This window comes from Vulpes vulpes, chromosome 16, assembly GCF_048418805.1.
Source record: "Vulpes vulpes isolate BD-2025 chromosome 16, VulVul3, whole genome shotgun sequence".
NCBI lineage: Eukaryota > Metazoa > Chordata > Mammalia > Carnivora > Canidae > Vulpes > Vulpes vulpes.
Window position 1 is genome coordinate 67,665,810 of NC_132795.1, and position 16,565 is coordinate 67,682,374.

Consider the following 16,565-nt stretch of genomic DNA (forward strand, 5'->3'; position numbering starts at 1 on the left):
GAGAAGCAAGAGCCCGAGGCAGGGCTCGATCTCAGGACCCCAGGATCATTACCTGAGACGAAGGCAGATGCTCAACCACTGAGCTACCCAGGTGCCCCCAGATTTTTTATTCAGTTAGAAACTTCCTTATTAATATGTTAAAACTTGTTGCGAGAGATTCTTGTTTTTTCAGTGGGTTAATCTTTGTTTCTTGGTTTCCATTTTGGTCACCTGATCTTTGATCATCTTTATTAATTTTCTATGCATGCTGTTTAGCTCTTTGAGCACAGATTTTTGTCTCCATAATCTGAATTTCTTTTGCATTAATGTTATGATTTGCTCTTTCTGATAATAAACCAAATAGTGATATGAAGAAGTAATTTTGTGTATTCTTGTGATAAAGATATCTTACATCTTTTTGAAACTTTCCTTAAGAATTACAAATAGTAATGTTCTTACATCTTCAAGGAATGCGATTGACTTCTACGATTTTTTTGTTTGTTCTACTCTTTGTTTTCTTTTTTAAAAATAAACTTTTTGCTATAGGATAGTTTGGGATTTACAGAAAAGTTGCAAAAATAGTACAGGATTCTTATATATCCCACACCAAATTTCCCCTAATATTAATATTTATATAAACATGGTACATATTATACCATATGTATCTTTCATAATGAATTAGCTAATATTGATAGAGTATTATTTTAAAGATGTATTTATTTAATTTTTAGAGAGAGAGAGAGCAAGGGGAGGGGCAGAAAGAGAAGGAGAGAGAGAATCTCAAGGAGACTCCTGTCCAGCATAGAACCAGGTGTGAGGTTTGGTTTCACCACCCTGAGATCATGACCTGAGCCAAAATCAAAAGTCAGACACTTCACTGACTGAGCCACCCATGTGCCCCAGTACAGTATTACTAAGTCCATACTTTATTCATATCTCTTTGGTTTTTAGCAAATGTTCTTTTTATGTTCAAGAATGTCATCCAGGTTATCTCATTGCATTTAGTCATGTGGTTTTTTAGGCTCCTTTGGACTGTGACAGTTTCTTAGCAAAATCGAGTACATTCACATTGTTGTGCAACCATCACCACAATTCACTTCTAGAACTTTTCCATCATCACAAACTAAAATTGTACATATTATCCAAAAATCCCATTCCCACCTTTGATCGGTCCTTAGCAATTACGACTGCACTCTGCCTCTATAAATTTGCCTATTCTAGACACTTCATAGAAATGGAATCGTACAATATTTGTCTTTTTATGTTTGACTTATTTCAATTAGCAAAATATTTTCAAGATTCATTCATCTGTAGCATGTGTTTGAATTTCATTGCCTTTAAAGGCTGAATGATATCACCCTTATGTCTATGCCACATATCTTGTATGTCTATACCACAATTTCTTTATCCAACATTTGTTGGTGAACCTTCTAGCTATTGTGAATAATGCAGTTATAAATATTTGTGTACAAATATCTGTTTGAATTCTACCTTCAGTTATTTGAGGTTTATACATAGAAGTGCAATTGCTGGATAGTATGGTGAGTCAATGTTTAATTTTTTAGGAACAATCCTCCACAGTGCTTGTACTATTTGACATCCCCACCAGCAATGTATAGAGGTTACAATTTCTCCACATCCTTATCCAATGTTTGCTATTTTCTGATTTTTGGATAATAGCTATTCTAATGAGGGCAAAGTAGTGTCTCATTATAGTTTTGATTTGCATTTTCCTAATGGCCAGTAATACTGAGTATCTTTATATGTTCTTATTGGTCGTTTGTGTATCTTCTCTGAAGAAATGTCTATTTTAGTCCTTTGTCCATTTTTGAATTGAGTTGTTTGTTTTGTTGTTGTTGAGTTCTCAGAGTTCTTCATATGTACTAAACATCAATCCCTTTATTGATGTTATATGAATTACAAATATTTTCTCCCATTATGTGGGTTGCCTTTTATCTTTTGTTGCCTCTGCTTTGGTGACATATTCAAGAAATGACCTCCAAATTCAATGTCATAAAGATGTTCTCCTATGTTTTCTTCAAAGAGTTTTATAGCTCTAACTCTTTAATTAGGTTTTTTAGCCATTTTAATTTTTGCATACAGTGTAAGGTAGGGTAACACATCATTTTTTTACACATGGGGATTAAGTTTTCCAAGCATCGTTTGTTGAAAAGACTGCCTTTTGATCCATTGAATGGTCTTGGCACCCTGGTAAAAAATCGTTTGACATGAGGGTTTGACATGGGGGTTTGTTTCTGAGCGTTCTATTCTACTGCATTGTTCTATATGTCTTTCCTTACTATAGCTACCACACTGTTTGTTACTGTACCTACTCCCTTCTATTTTGTTTCTGGTATAGACTTTTTAAAGACGGTTAGTGATATTTTTCTAATTTTTCTTTTCATAAATGTGGTAATCCATTGGGAAATAATCCATTTGAGATGCATATTTAATTGAAAAATACATTCTTTGAGTTCAGTGCCAGGAGTTATGTATTCTGCTCCTGGTTTGTTCTATAATCAAGATAAAGTTAAAGCTAGAAGACAGCTTGTATAGTCTCATATTTATGACTAAATGGCTTCTCTTTTATGTTGGTTGTGATGATTCTATTGCCAGTGGCCTGCTTCAGGATTGGGTTGCTCCTGTTTAGATATTCTCCCAACATCATGCAGCTTGCTCATACCCTCCTAAGGTGGATGCAGATGGAAAAGAACCATGTTTCAGATCTTTTCGTAACCAATTTTCAGCTTTTGAAAAGTGAAAAATTTTAGGCTTGCTCTTAGTAACATATTTTAACAAATCTCATTGGATGTGGAATGCCTCCTGGGTTCAGTAACATGATCAATTGGTGCCATTAATTTGGGGTCCTATCAGGAATTTTTAACTTCGCAGAAACTTTATTGTACAATGAAATATTGAAGGATAGAGCCCTCAGATACTTCTACTTTACTGTTCTCCTGGAGGTCATGGGTTCTTATTAAAATCACAATTGATCAACGTTCTAGAGTTTCATATCATAGTAATGAGATTAAAATTTTAAAAAATACTATTTTTCATTTCTGGTAACTCTTTTGCTTTCAGTAGTGAGTGCTGGGGAACATTTTACAACAAGTCATATTTTTAAGTAATATATACATTTCTAGTTGTCTATTTGGTAACTATTACTTGATTAGAACATTATTTATATTTATTTATTTAAAAAGTAAGGGGGCAACTAGATGGCTCAGTTGGCTAAGCACCTGCCTTCTGCTCAGGTCCGGACCCTAAGGTGCTGGGTCACAGCCCCAGGTTGGGTTTCTTGCTCAGCAGGGTATCTGTTTCTCCCTCTGCCTCTGCCTCTCCACCCATTCACATTCTTTCTCTCCTCTCTCTCTCTCTCTCTCTCTCTCTCAAATAAATAAATAAAATCTTTAAAAAAAATAAAAAAATAAAAGTAGAGAGGGCAGCTTACTCTCCTATAAAGTTGAGTTAGTCCTTCTTCTGTGCTATCATAATGACCAGTAAAGTCACCTATGACTGCACTGACCACACTGAGATATAGACCATGAGCTTCTTGAAACATGAATCTTCCTCTCATTCATTTTTGTGATTATAACATGCAGCAAGCTAAAAATAAATGTACATGCAATGCATTTATTTGTTTACTGAACAAAGACTAGTTCCATCTTTTCAGTACAACACGCAAAGAGACACTGAAAACAGAATGGTAAGAATAAGATACATGATATCTGTACTCACCGAACTTATATTTTAAAGGGAGTATATTTGTTTAAATATAATCACTAAACAAACACCATATTTCAAGTTGTTACATAAAAAAAAAAACAAGGTGTTTTAAGACTAGATAATAGGAACTCATTTTTGTCTGAGTAAAGAATGATGGAATAAATTTAGTGAAATGTTGTAACGTGATTATAAAGATTCATATTGATAATTGGAAATAACCATTTAAGAAAAAACAGAAAATACAAATAGACCAACATTAATTCAATTGCTTAGAGTGAGAAAGGAGGTTTCATAACTGCAATTAATTGGCAGAAGGTGTAAAATTAATGAAGGTCATTTAAGGAAGTTGGACCATCTTCTTCAGAGTCCTACTCTTCTAAATTGGTCTCCTTTTGCACAGTGTGATTGTTCCAGTTCTTCGGTTGATTGGGCACAGACCTCAGAGGAGCATGTGATAAAGTTCACCTTCCTAAGATGGTCTCAGTAATGAACATGCATTTATATAGTGAGCTTTTGCAGTAGCATTGTTTTTCCCAGCAAACAGAAATATGCTCCATTAGAGTAAGCACAGATTTGCTAGAGATACTATTGAACTCCTTACAGACCCCTCTTCTCCGATAAATTATCATCAGCTCTAGGATCATATCTTGGTCATCTTTGTTTCTCTAATATCTATCAATTGTCCAATTTTAAGTTGATATTCAACAAATTTTAGTTGGATAGATGAATATTCATATGTCTAAAATTTGCTCAATAAAATAGTTGATAAATCATGTTAAACAGAATTTTAAGTCAATAGTTTGTTTTAATTTATGTTCATTTTTATATCACCACATATAACAACATACAAGTAATTAGAAAATATAGGTTTATATGCAAAAATTTGTGTAAAAGTTTTAGTATATCTATAATATGCAAAGTCATTTTAAGCATGTGTACATAGATAAACACACACAAAGACATATTTAGTGTTATTTTAAAATAAGGAAACACTTCCATAAGGCACATTTCTATATATATATAAAATAGGTATAATTTCTTGTTGATAGACAAACACACAGGTCAATCATTCTCTGGGAAACTAGTGTAAAGGATCTTGAAAGCCACTGAAGTCCACAAGATTATTGCCAAAACATTTATTTTAAATTCTCTGAGCTGAACATTTACATACTTAAAATAATTTTATTGGAATTCATGTCTTCTTATGGATGACAAAATATAAATGTTACATTATATTTTTTTAATTTCAATGTGAAAAAATAAAATAAAATTTCAATGTGATTATAAATTATAAAATGTATGGATGGATGGATGTTACATGTTATTTACATTACACAAGTCCAGCTATGTTCCATCTAATAAATTATATAATATAAAAAAATCCAGATACGCTCATTTATTTTCCTATACATGGACAGACAACAAACGCACACACGCATTATAAAAACCCAGATAACCTCTTTATTTCAACATCAGGAATGGCTCCCACAAATTTTCCATTTGCTACTAGAAATGTGTGCCACTTTACTCACTGGTTCTTAGTGATCTTGGTGTTGCTGCATGAAAAGGGACAGCCTGAGAAAACACACTACTTTTGCTCATTGGTATAGCTCCTCTACCCTTTGTTCTACATATTCTGTATCTTTTTTTTTTCTATTTCACAACGTCTACTTTCAAATTCCAAGACTTGTTTCTATATGTTAAAATATGTCTAAAATATGTAGATAATAATGAGATTTCATGATGAAACAAAAGAAATATTGCAATATTTTTACATAAATGAGTATATACCTATATACAGGGCATAGCCTATATTTATTTTCAAAACAATGCAATTAAAAAATCAGTTTTCAATATTTGATAAATTACGGCCGAGAGGATAGTTTACAAGTGTGATCTAGTGTAGGATCCTTCAGAACTTTTTTTAAATTTTATTTATTCATGACAGACACAGACAGAGAGAGGCAGAGACACAAGCAGAGGGAGAAGCAGGCTCCACAGAGGGAGCCCGATGTGGAACTGGATCCCGGGTCTCCAGGATAACACCCCGGGGCTGAAGGCGGCGCTAAAGTTGAGCCAGGGCTGCCCAGAACTTATTTTTTTTATTGCAAAACCACAGTTTAAGTGAAATTTATTAGGAGGTGAAATTGCATTAGAATACTTAATGCATTTGGTTCTGGGTTCCATATCTCTGTGGTAGGGCGGGGGGTGGGGGGCGGCGGGTTTGTACAATACACAACAGTCATGAAAATGGAATGCTTTAAACTAATGATACTTTATGTCAAAAGATATTTACCAATGTCTGCTAATGTTCGGCAATATAGATATATGATATCACATCACACATGCACATATGATATGCATTTTTTATTTCTAGTTATGATTGTTTAGTCAGTGCTCTGCACAGTATCTGGGAAGTCATTGGAATCCTACGCCCTTAATCACTTAGGATGAATTATACATTATCAACATGGAATGCATGAAGCACTTGGAGTGAATGGAAAGCCTAGAAAACTGGAGAAATTGATCTTCAAAGAGTTAAAATAGCTAAGCTTATCACTTCTCGCCTTTAATCTCTCTTTGTCTGTTCTAAATTGTCAGTTTGGGGATATTTCCCTCACCATTGGACATCTTTCATGAGAAACTCTGCACTATTGCCTCTGAAAACAAGAGGGAATAAAGAGAATGCTCAAATAGATCCCACAGCAGAGAACAATAAAACTTTATTATGTTCTCAGAAAGTTCCTCCTCTTTTCTTTCAACTTGAATGTATACAGTTAAAGTTCACATAAATGTTACAGGCCCCCAAATCTCTTTTAACCCACCCAGGTTGCTCAAAGGTTAAGTACCTCCTTGTGGAGCCATTTCTAAATAAGTCCTTGCACATAAATACACATGCATTTCTTTTGTGTGTGTCAAACTGCATATCTAGATTGGCATCTTTCGGCCCACAGCTGTATATATACCTTATTTTTAAAGATATGAATGCAAAGGAATTTTTTTGTCTCATTTTAAAAGGCAGGCACAAGAGCCAACTTTAGCGTAACATTAACATTTAGAGACAATACAAAATCTATGAGCACTGCAAAAAGAGAAAAGCATGTATTTCAGGGTTAAGATGAGGTGCGTTAAAAAAAATTATTTTATCCTGGAAATGAAACTTTTAATTACGATGTCTGTGAGAAGAATGGCCTGAATGAAACCAAAGATAGTTCAGTGCCTCATGAAAGGCTGAGAGATTTGGGTCCTTAAGATAGATGGCAATAGAATAAGTTCAATCTTTCACTTTTATCTCTGTTTCTGTGATCTTAAAAATGATACTTTCTTCCTATATTAGCCTTTCAAGGGTACTTTGATCTGAATTTTTCTACTCAACTTTGTTTGCCATTGAGTTTTATTGTTACTTAGCTATCAGTGACCGAGTATCAGAAAACCAAATGAAGACTATAGGAACACACCAACTTGTTATCTGCAGCCTTACAAGATTGATAAACAAAACTCTTCCTTCCTTCTTTCCTTTCTTCCTGTTTTCTTCCTTCCTTGCTTCCTTCCTTTCTTCCTTCCTTCATTCTTTTCTTCCTTCCATGTTTTTTTTTAAAGATTATTTATTTATTTATTCATGAGAGACAGAGAGAGAGAGAGAGAGAGACAGGCAGAGGGAGAAGTAGGCTCCATGCAGGGAGCCTGACGTGGGACTTGATTCCGGTTCTCAAGGATCATGCCTTGGGCTGAAGGCAGGCACTAAACCACTGAGCCACCAGGGCTGCCACCTTCCATAATTTTTGATGGCACCCTATACATCAACCATGCTCTAGGTTTGGAAGATATGAATAATGAATAAATTCATAAAGTCCCTTTCCTCATAAAATTTACATTTCAGGGTTGGAAGATGGTCATTAAGCAAAGAGAAAAGTAAACACTGGATTTTGACAATTCTAAGATCTATCATTTTTTGAATTCAAAAACTTTTGACATCAACATGCACCTTACACTCACTGTTGGCTAAATGACATTTGTGAATGTAACAATTATAGCTTTTCATATTTTCAACATTTCTATAGAGTTATGTGAGTTATGTCCATTCTGAGTTTATCTGCCACATAAAAAACCTCTTCTAAAAGATTACATTATGGCATTACATTGATATCAAATTTATCTTTATGCAGAAAAGTAGAGACATAGAGCAGCAGAGCATACATTTATTTATTTATTTATTTATTTATTTATTTATTTATGTATTCATGATAGACAGAGAGAGAGAGAGGCAGAGACACAGGCAGAGGGAGAAGCAGGCTCCATGCAGGGAGCCTGACACGGGACTCGATCCTGGGACTCCAGGATTGTGTCCTGGGCCAAAGGCAGGTGCCAAAACACTGAGCCACCCAGGGATCCCAAGCATATATTTTATATTACTTAAACAAATACGTATCACTGGAGGCTAACCTAAGTTCCTTTTGTCCCAAAGAGCAATAATCACGTGCTTTATATAACTGAGAAAGGGAAGATGTTAACATAGAAAAGAAGATGATAGTTTTTGTTTTTGTTTCGACTGAGATGCATGCAAAATGCATTGGGCAAACACAGAACAAGAAATCCAGCCGAAGGCAGTGTCAAGCCCCAAATACAAGGCAAAGGCAAGGCCAAGGCCAGGGCCCAATTCAGCCATTAAAGACATGAGCCACTTTGGATTCGTTGCTAGTCTTACAGCAAAAGAAAGACACGACGATGGTGCTAACCTCCATGTCCTTGTCCTACAGACCAAAAATGACAACACCCAAACCAAAGGGGCCAGATGATAATCTAATATGATTTGTGGGACATCCTTGTGCTCAGGAGCACATTCTAGACTTCAACTGAGAAGTTTTATATTCTGTGGCTATGTCTTGAGGGGATGGAGTGGAATGCAGAGAGGCAATGAAAAACTGCCCCACGACAGTTTCCCAGAAAGGCTAGGAAGACCAATAGAAGGTGGCTTTGGGCAGCTCATCACAAGCATCTCTTCCTCTTTTGCTCAGGAGATACCGCTGGGTGTTCTGGCTTCCTCAGATAAAAGGTAGTGAAACCCTTTGCGGGCATGGCTATGTCAATATGGGCAAAATCCCCATGGAACCATGAGGGGAAGAAATGTTACCAACTCTCTTGGAATAGATTTTTTTTTAAATGCTTCAAAGCAATGAGTCTGGAGTGATAGATTTATATATTTGAGTTAAGTCAAATAAAGAAAAAATATCAGTCAAAACTACAACAGCTACCCATATCTAAGAAGAAAATCCAAAGCAAAGAACAATAATGGAGCATTATTTTTTAAAGTGATAAATTATGAAAGCTCTTGAATGTGTTCCAGATGATAGTGTGTAGAAAAAGATGGATATTGACAATCCTGTTTCTTAATGTGCAGTTTTAAATAACATAATTACTTTCACTGTACGTCTCTCTCTTTTTTTTTTTTTTGTAGAAGGGCAACTGTTGGTAAATAAGTCTAAAATTTTTCTTTTATCATGATTTAAGCTAAAATTTTATATAAAGAAGGAATTGTTTCACACTTTGTCAGTGTATTTTCTTTTATGATGGTGCATAAAATAACCATGATTCTTATCATTATTGCAACTTATATTCAATTGAATAGTTTATTTAAGGTTATAATAAATGCTATGGAGAAAAATAAAATGTGTTAAGATGGTTAGGGAAGCAGGGTAGGTGAGCCCATTTCATAAAAGGCATCAGAGGAGCCTTCTATGATGAGGTGATATTTGAACAGAGGCCTGAAGGAAGATAAGGAGGGAGCCATGTGGATATTTGGGAGAAGTTTCTAGGCAGAGATGACAATACTTGCAAAACTCTAAGATAGGAGCTAGCTTGAGGCATTTGGAGAAGATCAGAGGCCTAAGTGGTTCTAGCAGAGTGAGAAAGAAGGGGAATTATGAGTACTGAGTCAGAAAGTCAGCAATGGAGCAACTCTGGAAGGATCTTGTGGGTTGTGGTCAACACTTCCACTCATACTCTGAATGTGAGAGGAGCCATTGGAGAGTTTTGAGGTTAAGAATGGTATGCTCTGACTCATGTCTCAAGAACATCACCTCGGTACTGCTTTTTAAAATAGAGATTAATGGGAAAAAGGAGGCCATGAGAAGGTCTGTTAGTAGGTTTGAACTTAGGTGGTAGCAATGAAGATGAATAGAAATGGATGGATACTGAATACCTTTAAGAAGCAAAGACAGTAGCATTTGCAGATGGACCAGATATGGCTTGAAAGAGAAATCAAGGAGTAATGAATGCCTCTGAATTTTTGGACCAAAGCCCATGGCAGGATAGAAGAGTCACCCACTGGAATGAGGAGGGTTGAGAGGGAAGAATGGGAAGGCAGGCATCAGGAGTTTAGTTTTAAATGTCTTAGGTTTGAAATATCTTTGATTAAGCTATCCAGGGAGTAAAAGCAAGTTGAAAAAATGGTTATGAGCATTTGGAGATCAAGGGAAGAGATTTAGGAACAAAGTATTAACTGGGAAGGCATTTGTATATTTTCTTATGAAAATTTCTTGTATCTTCTTATTTGAGTTCTGCCCCAGAAATCCACACCCCTGCCCCTATGCAAAGTGGAGAGTCCACATGCCACTCAGCAAGTGCCCATGCAACCTAACTGTTGAAGATCCTGTTCTGCTCTCTGGACTGTTTTCTCTCCTTCTCCTACCACTAAGTTTACTGACTCTGTGATTCATCCTCTTCGAAACCGAATTTGAATCTAGTCATTTGAGTTTACAAACAGACCTACATTATTTTATAAAGGAAAGTCAGTTTTGAATAAGATTTTTTAAAAGTCTGTTCCATTCCCATTGACTACTCAAATGTCAGAGAAATCACTCAGAGAAATTCCTTCCCAATTTCTAAAAGAGCAGCATGACCTAACAGGCCCCAGCACTGTCATTAATGAGTAGTCTATAAAAATATGTGATGCTCATCAAACCATCAAACCTAAGGTTTCTCATGAAGGAAAAGAATGACTGGGATGACATGATGGGAGTGGGAGTAAAGTCAACATGATATTCCCATCATTGCCAGCAATATCCATGATATATAGGATATTAGCAGAAATACTTTTTGTTAAAATGGTAGAACATTTTCTTATAGATTATGTATAAAGAGCACCATGGTGAAAAGTGCAATTATGTCTTTGGTTTTCATTTGTTTGGTATGAGTGAGTACTTGTGTTTCTAGTTAAAACCATCACTTGATTCAGCAATTCTTTCAATTCCCTGGAGAAGGGATGAAAATATAAAGTCATTTTCATTATACACTGTCCTGTGGTTATATCATCAGGTAACTTTGATACAAATGTTAGTTTGGGGGATTATGGAACAAAAGCAACATATTCAAATGAATTCCTATAATATTGAAAACAGATATGGACTAATGTAGTAGGAATTTTACTCTTGCTATTCATTTGAAGTTCTGTTCTACCCTCATAAATCAAAAACTCACCCAAATGATATTTTCAGTATGTGCAAATGTGGATATGAGCACTGTTGCTTTTGAATAGTGCAGAATTTCTAAGAACCCATCATCACTGTTGGTACATTATTTTATGTCAGAAATACTGTGGATGATTGGAAATCTTAACTAAAGTTTTTCTAGTCATCAATTATACCAAAGATTGTAGAAAAAAGTCATCACCAACCACAGCTCTTTCCCTGTTTAGATTTATTGATTTTTAACAATAGAACCAAAATCTCATTCTTTCTAGAGAATATCAGGAAAAGATCATTGTGATAGGCATTTGGTTTTAATAGGATTATTAAGTCATAAACAAAAGGACTGGAAATGTTTAATTTCTTAAGCTTAGTGATGGTTCATGGAAAGTTATCATATTGTTCCTCTACTTTTTGGAAGCTAGGATATTTCATAATTAGAAAAATATGTGCCAGTATTTGAGCCACTCAAATAAAAGTGAGTGTAAGTAAAATGTTTTTTACTTATGGTACTATCCATAAATTTGTTCATATGGGGCATGTTAACTCTGTATTCACAATTATTTTGTAATTTGTATTATTTTAATTTCTCATTGGCAAAATCGAAGAAAATCAGCAATTCTACCAGCAAAATAGGGATGTTGGATTTGCCAAAGTTAGTGAGAACATGCTTATGTTATTATTTCCCTGTAAGGAAATTGTATTACCTTATCTAAAATTAACTTGTAATAACAAAGTCTAATTTGGGAGAAATTCTGGAATGTGGGAGTGAAGACTTCTATAAATCCACACCTTCATGAAAGCATTAAAAATGTTAGTAAAGAAAAAAGCAAGTCAAAATCAACCTTTTCCCATCTCTAGAAATTAACCAAGATTTTGTAACACTCTAGGGAGCAGCAATGAAAAGTTGCTTTAGCTTGTTAAGAATAGCAAGGTTAGTGGTTTGTCCTTCTCCCATTTTCTTTGCTCAAGCTCTGTACCCTTAAAAACCATCAACCTTACAATTCCAAAAGTTGTCAAAGCCAGCAGCCTTGCAGCCACTGGAAGGGGCAGACCTGGAAATAAGTTCCTCAAAAGGTGCCACCTCCAGGGTAGTGTCACTTATTCTTCTCTCTTGGAATTCTCTTCTGGAAAACCCTCACTTGCAAGGCACTGCCATTCTCTGACCGGACTAGAGCTTACTCTACAGGAAAGCCCTACTTCCAGAGTGTTTCTCAAAGAAAAAAAAATCAGGAAGGGTTAATACTACAGCACCCTGAGCTGTGATACCAACAAGAAACTGACTCAAGGAGAAATAGAAAATATCAAGGGACTTGTAAGAAGTAAAGAGATTAAATTAGTAATTCACAAACTTCCCACAAGGAAGAGCCCGCACCCAGATGGCTTCATTATCAACTATTTAAGAACAGTTAACATCAATATTTTACCAAACTGTACCAAAAAATAGAAGTAGAGAGAATACTTTCCAATTCATTATCTGAAGCCATTACCCTAATACCAAAACCAGACATCGACATTACTATGAAAAAACAGCACCAATATTTCTCATCAACATAAACACAAAAACTCTCAACAAAATGCTGGCAATCTGAATCCATCAACATTAACAAGAATTATAGAGAAAAGGAAAAATAGAAGAAATTAATTATTTGAACATCATCAAAATTGTAACTTTTTTATTTGCAAAAGACCTTATTAAAAGAATGAAAATATAAGCTACAGATCTGGAGAAAATATTTATAAACCACATATATTGCAGAGGATTCATATCTAGACTATATCAAGAACTTGAAAAATCCAATAATAAAAAAACAAAACAACCAAATATTCCAATTTGAAAATGAGCAAGAGACATGATGAGATATTTCACCAAAGAGTATATATGGATAACAAATGCACAAATAGAAAGATGCTTAACATTCTTAGCCTTTAGATAAAACTATCTTAAAACAATGAGATACCACTCCAAACCTACCAAAAGGCTAAGATTAAAAAAGAAAAATGAGACAACATTGAATAGTAGAAAAGATGCTGAGAAACTGGATGCTTCATATATGTTATGTATGAAAATTTAACATGGTACAGTTTGGAAAAAAAAGTTGAAGATTTTTTTTCAATTAAACTAAACTTGCCATCAACCCAACAATTCCATTCTTCAGAATTTATCCCAGAGAAACAAAACTTCTATTCAATAAAAGCCTGTATGTAAATGTTTATAGCGATTTATTCATAATAGCTTAAAAAAATTGGAAACACTTAAATGTGCTTCAAAAAGCAAATGGGTAAACAAACTGGAGAAAATCTACACGATGGATTATTGCTCAAAAAAGAAAGAGGCTATTGTTATACACACCATCTGAATAAGTCTCTAGAGAGTTATATATTGGGTAAAAAAAATCAATCCCAGAATGTCATATACTATATGATTTCATTTATATGACATTTTTGAAATGACAAAGTTATAGAAATGGAGAACAGATGATTGGTTGATAGTGGTCAGGGTCTGGGTGGGTTGAGGGAAAAGGTGATGAATGTGTTTATAAAAGGGCAGCATGAGAGATCTTTGTCATAATGAAACAGATCAGAATCTTATTAACGTTGTACTCTATATTTGCAAGATATTATCTATATTAACCAGATTAGCATTGTATTCCATATTTTCAAGATATTATCTTTGAAGGGAATTGCATATAGAGTACATGGGATATCTCTGTATTATTTCTCACACCTGCATGTAAATCTACAGTTATAAGTTATGCACCATGACTAAGTGATATTTCTTCTGGGAATGGAAGTTTTAATATTTGAAAATCATTCAATGCAATGCACCATATGCAGTATACAGGCAAAATAATGCCTTCCCAGGATATCCATGACCTAATCTCTGTAAATTGTGACTATGTTAACTTAATGGCAAAAAGGAATTCAAGTTGTAGAGGGAACTAAGAGTGCTAACCAGTTCACCTTGAGGTGAAGAGACCATTTTGAATGTTTATCTGAGAGCACCCAATGAAATTATCAGGTTCCATATAAGTGAGAAATGGAGGTGGCAGAGTCAATGTCACAGAGATATTAGAAATATTTGACCATCCATTAGATGCTCTTGAGATGGAAGAGCCAAGGAATGGAGAAAGCCTGTAGTAGCTAGAAAAATCCAGAAATGTGTTCTTTTTGAGAGCTTATAGGAAGGAGCCCAGTCATCTGGACATCTCAATTTAAGTCCAGTGACTTTAGACGTGGGACTTTCAGAATTTTATGATGATAAATTGGGATTGTTTTAAGTCATTAAGTTTGTAGCAATTTATTACAGCAGCAATAGAAAATCTATACACTGTTCAATAAGCCAATGTTTTATTAGAGGCACCAAAAGAAAAAAATGATAACTGAACTTCATCAATTTTTTTAAAAAATTGCATTTCAAAAGATATCATAAAAAACTAAAAGATAAGTCATAGCTAGGTATAAAATACTTGCAAATCATAGGTAGCCCTTTATCAGTAAAAGATTTGTGTCCAGCATAAAAGAACACTTAAAACCTATTAATAAAGGGACAAATAACCCAATATAAAAATGGACCAAATAATTGAACAGAAATTCCTCAGAATACAGATATACAAAAGCAATAAGCACATGAGATGATAATTAACATCATTAATCATTAGATAAATGCAAATAAAACCATGAAGAGATACCATTTTACACCTGCTAAGATTACTCTAATCAAAATGGCAGACTATTACAAGTGTTGGTAAGGAAGTAGAGAAATCAAAATCCTTATACATCAATGGTGAGAATGTAGAATGGTCCTACAACAGTTTAGCAGTTCTTCAAAATATTAAATATGGAATTACCCTTTTGCTAAAACGTGGATGAACCTTGGCTTCGTGACACTGAATGAAATAAGGAAGACAAAAAAGACCTCATAATTCATTGCTCCACTTATTTTAAAAGACCAGAAACTGCCTAAAGGTGTGAGACCAGTGAAGACAAACAAGAAACCAGACAAAAATTTTAAAAGAATATTTGAAAACAAAATGTTTATAGGGTGCTCTGTAGGGCTCTAACATATCCTGCAGAGAAGCAAAGGCTGTGAGGGGCTATGCATATGCCCAGAAAAGAACTTAGAACCAATCGTTTACTGCACAAGCCCAATCTATGTTTCTGCACCAGAAAGAAGTGAGGGTTAATACCGACTTTTAAACTGCCATAGTCATGAATGATTGCCCCAGCATACACAAAGCCTTTTGGCAAAGGGTGGGAAACTTGCAGGATCAAGCTATTTAAGGAAGTCTCTCACCAGTCATTATCTGATTACTAAGCTAACCAAACAGACTTCAGTAGCTGCATACTACAGGGACTATGGCATAACAGAATTAGTCCAGAAAGTTTACTATACAAACAAACTGCTGCCAACAAAAATAGTAGAGAATGAGGGAAATAGGATTCCCAAAGTCCCATATTACCTAATATATTCAGTTTTTAAGAAAAAAAATTATGAGACATGCAAAGAAAGGGAAGAATGACCCCATCATACACAAAATTGGTCAATACATAGTTCTTTTGAGAAGACTGATGTTGGATGTATTAGGAAAAGACTTCAAATCAGTTATTACAAATATAGGAAACAAAGGAAGTCATAACTAAAAAAACTACAGAAAATTATAACAGTGATGACTTATTAAGGTGAGAGCATCAATAAAGAGATAGAAACAATGTTTTTAAACATAACCAAATAGAAATTTTGGAGATGACAAATACAATAACTTAAATTTAAAATTTCACTAGCAGATTTGAGCTGGCAGAGAAACATATTAACAAACTGAAAGAGAGATCTATCATGATTCCTCTTTTAATCTTAGTTACTAAAAGAATGTAAGAAAATAAACACAGCTTCAGAAATCTGTGTGTCACCAACAAGTATAGCAATGTATGCAGAATATTAGTCCCAAGGGAAAAGGAGAAAGGCTCAGAAAAAATATGTATATTTGAAGGAATATGTCTTTAACAAGTAAATAAATTGAATCAATAAGTCAAATCATTTCTCAAAGAAAAGCCCATGCCCAGGTGCCTTCACTTGTGAATTTTACTAAACATTGAAAGGAGGATTCATATCAATACTCCAGAAATACTTTCAAAATATAGAAGACAAAGAAAACTTCTAACTCTTTCAATGTGGTCAGTGTCATCCTGATACCAAATCAGACAAATCCATTGCAAGAAAGGAAAACCTGGGATGCCTGGGTGGCTCAGCAGTTGAGCATCTGCCTTCGATTCAGGGCGTGATCCTGGAGTCCTGGGATTGAGTCCCAGGATAAAGTCCCACATCGGGCTCCCTGCATGGAGCCTGCTTCTCCCTCTGCCTCTCTCCCTGTATCTCTCATGAATAAATCTTTAAAA